The 4,072-nt window shown below is 56.9% G+C and overlaps 1 pseudogene; it reads left to right on the top strand.

Annotated features, from left to right (window-relative positions):
* The first annotated feature begins 645 nt into the window (after positions 1–645).
* LOC144778615 (28S ribosomal RNA) lies at positions 646–1,670 on the top strand (annotated as a pseudogene).
* Positions 1,671–4,072: the final 2,402 nt, after the last annotated feature.

Raw genomic sequence — 4,072 nt, 5'->3', positions numbered from 1 at the left:
CTGATATGTACACTTTCTTGCAGCACACATCACCCTTATAAAGCATATTGTTTTAACATATTAGTTTATAGTTGACACAAGATTTAGTATAGATGTGAATTTTAAAGATGTGAATTTTTAGAATTTTATAGATGTGAATTTTCTAGTTACATGTGCAATTTGTAGATGTGTATTTTTATAGATGTGTGCTTATAACAGTTTAGATATAATTGGGTACATCATACTTATTGAAATGTCTTGAATGATGAATAGGTCTCAAATACTTTCATACACATAATTACTACACATTGATTATTGATGTCCTGCTACTCATACTTTAATTTCTCAGGACTGTTCATAGACAATTTTAAAATGTTGGAATAGTACTGCAGGGTGTACTATCTCTGGCCTATACGTGATCCCAGTTCCAGTGAGGACAGCGTTCAGTGTGGCTGTACTCCGGAGCGAAAGAATGTTGTATTGTTGGAAGCAAAACCGATTTGATGCTGATGGGCAGCATAATAACCCAGAATGAGCCACCGCAAGGTGGTACGGAAATAGTCAAATGTCTCGGCATCTAATTAGTGACGCGCATGATGGGATGAATAAGATTTCCACTGTCCCTACCTACTATCTAGCAAACCACAGCCAATGGAATGGGCTTGGCAGAATCAGCGGGGAAAGAAGTCACTATTGAGCTTGACTCTAGTCTGGCACTGTGAAGAGACATGAGAGGTGTAGGTTAAGTAGGAGGCCCTCAGGCCGCCGGTGAAATACCACTACTCATAGTTTTCTCACTCACCCGGTGAGGCGGAGGCAAGCCCCATGGGGCTCTTGCTTCTAGCTCCAAGTGTCCGGCGCCCACCAGGCGCAACCTGCTCCGGGGACAGTGGCAAGTGGGGAGTTTGACTGGGGCAGTACACCTGTCAAACAATAGTGCAGGTGTCCTAAGGTGATCTCAGGGAAGACAGAAACCTCCCACGGAGCAAAAGGGCAAAAGCTCGCTTGATCTCGATTTTTAATATGAATACAGACTGTGAAAGTGGTGCCTTACAATCCTTTTGACTTTTTGGGTTTCAAGCAGGAGGTGTCAGAAAAGTTACCACAGGGATAACTTGCTTGTGGTGGCCAAGTGTTCATAGCAACGTCTCTTTTTGATCCTTCGATGTCTGCTCTTCCTATCATTGTGAAGCAGAATTCACCAAGCGTTGGATTGTTCACCCACTAATAAGGTACGTGAGCTGGGTTTAGACCGTCGTGAGATAGGTTAGTTTTACCCTACTGATGAGGTCTTGTTGCAATACTAATCCTGCTCAGTACGAGAGGAACTGCTGGTTCAGACATTTGGTGTATGTGCTTGGCTGAGGAGCCAATGGGGGGAAGATACCGTCTGTGGGATTATGACTGAACGCCTCTAAGTCCATAGCCCCCCTAAACCATTACAATACAACAGTGCTGTGGAGCCGCAGTTGGCCTGGGATAGCCGGCCTTTTTTGGGCGGCTGGTGCATAGAGCCACTCGCATGGGTACCGGAACGCGGATGGAAGGGGGCCGCCTCCATCGCCCTTAGGGCACTGCATGTCCATGGGGCACCCCTTGCTAAATCAATCGTAGATGGGTCAGGGTTTCGTAAGTAGCAGAGCAGATACCTCGCTGCGATCTATTGAAAGTCAACCTCTGAGCAAAGCTTTCGTCTTTCTGTGCGTGGGTGCCAGCCCTCCTCCACACACCCGGCGGTGGGCCCCTCTGCTGCCATGATGGTGGGAGGGACATGAAGGGGGTGGTGTGGGCCAGCGGGAGGCTGCCTCTACCACTTGCCCTCCGGCACAGGGGCCTCCCCCTCCAGTCCCGGCCCCAAAGGGTGCGGGGATGGGAGCCACCATCCCTTGGTTGTCAGCTGGAGGACCAGATGGCCTGGGCTGGCCGGGGGTGGTCCCTTCCCACTGCTCCTACGCAAGCCGAGCAGGGATGTGAGCAGCCCTGGGAAAGGAGCCTCCAGAGCAGTGGCCTTGTAGTGACTGGCCACCCTCACCATCGTCGGACTGCAAGGGCAACTGGGTCCGGCTGTCTCAGGCTATCTGGGCGCTGGGTCGTTCGGCTTATCTGGTTGCCTGGCTGCGCAACCAGATGGCCCTGTAGGCCGGGCGACCAGATGGCCAGATGGCCAGCCTCCTGGGCTAATGCTAACTTTTGCTTTTCCCCAGGGTTCTGTAAGCCCCCCACTCGGTGGATGCTTAATAGTTGAGAAACATGGGCTCCCTGGGCAGGCCGGCGGGGAGAGAACGTGGCTGGGCATAACCCTCATTGGTTCCTGCCCACCGGGCTCCGGGAAGGTGGAAGGCACACCCACCCGAGTATGCACCCTGATGCCCAAGGGTCTGGGTGTGGTGGGTGACTGTCAGTAGCCAGGGCAGGGTGGGCTGGCTGCAGAGCGGGTAGGACTTCCTAGCTCCACACTGACCCTATGGGGAGGAGCGGCAGGAGGCCAGCCCTGCGTGATTGGGGGGGGGGGCAAGCCGGAGCTGGAGCTCCTGGAGAGCTTGGAGAAGCCCTGAGCAGGGGACGCCTGGGCCCGGTCTGGGATGGAAGCTACTTGCGGATGTCATGCGCTGTCCGGTGAGGGGTCCACCGGGGCCTGGGGAGTTGAAGGAGGCCCCCATCCTGCAAGTCAGCTGAGGGTCCGGGCGCTGGGGACGTGGGTCCACCGGGCCCTACAAGGCCCTCACTGGCCTGGCTAGTGTTCGGAAGCTGGGACCAGGCCTGGGTCTTGAGCTCAGTCCGGTGGGCCCCAGGGTGTGGGAGCTCCTATCCTGCAAGCCAGCCTTGGGTTTGGGGACGGGTGTCCACCGTGGCCCAGTGAGGCTCTCCTGGCCTGGCTAGGGTTTGGAAGGTGGGACTGGGCCCGGGGCTTGAGCACGGTCCGGCGGGCCCCGGGGTGCTGGAGCCCCCTCGTCCTGCAAGCCAACCGAGGGTCCAGGCGCTGGGGACGGGGGTCCACTGGGGCCCGGGGAGTCTCTACCCGGCTTGGCTAGTGTTCAGAAGCTGGGACCGGGCCCAGGAGTGGAGATCTGTCCGGCAGGTCCCGGGAAGCAGATCCTCCCGTCCTGCAAGTCAGCCCAGGGTCTGGGCGCTGGGGACTGGGGTCCACCAGGGCCTGGGGAGGCTCTCCCCAGCCTGGATAGGGTTTGGAAGCTGGGACCAGGCCCGGGGTTTGAGCTCTGTATGGCTGGCTCCAGGGTGCGGGAGCCCCCGTCCTGCAAGCCAGCTGAGGGTCCGGGAGCTGGGGACGGAGGTCCACCGGAGCCCGGGGAGGGTCTCCCCGGCCTGGCTAGGGTTAGGAAGCTGGGACCGGGGCTTGAGCTCTGTCCGGCGGAGCCCAGAGTGTGGGAGCCCCCCATCCTGCATGCCAGCAGAGGGTCCGGGCGCTGGGGACGGAGGTCCACCGGAGCCCGGGGAGGCTCTCCCCGGCCTGGCTAGGGTTCGAAGCTGGGACCGGGGCTTGAGCTCTGACCGGCAGAGCCCGGAGTGTGGTAGCCCCCATCCTGCAATCCAGCAGAGTGTCCAGGGGTCAACCGTGGTCCATGGAGGCTCTCCCAAGCCTGGCTAGGGCCCGTAAGCTTGAACCGGGCACGGGGCTTGAGCTCTGTCCGGCGCACGGGACTCCCCCTGTCCTGCAAGCCATCCGAGGGTCCAGGCATTGGGGATTTGGGGTGTCCATCGGGACCAGGGCAGGTTCACCCGACCTAGCTGGGTTCAGAAGCGGGGACCGAGCCAGGGGGCGGGGGTGGCTGGCTTAATCCACTCCGCTGGCAGAGCGGACTTCTCTGCCCACCCGTACCTAACAGCACACTATAGTGTACAAATGTCACTAGGGGTGTGTTGTGGGAGGGCATGTTATACATTCAGGACCGGAATTTACAAATGACTAGTCCAGCTGTGAGCATGCCTTCGGCGATTTTAAATTCTTCTTAAATGGTGGTACGGTGGGGGGGGGGATCCTTTGGAAATGCTGCTTGGTGGCAATATTTTTTAAACAAAGAATGATAATACCTGGGGAACGTGTAGGGATATGAGTGGTTATGGTTTTCTTGAT

This window comes from Lissotriton helveticus, chromosome 1_1 (genome assembly GCF_964261635.1).
Source record: "Lissotriton helveticus chromosome 1_1, aLisHel1.1, whole genome shotgun sequence".
NCBI lineage: Eukaryota > Metazoa > Chordata > Amphibia > Caudata > Salamandridae > Lissotriton > Lissotriton helveticus.
This window is presented reverse-complemented; position numbering and strand designations above follow the sequence as displayed.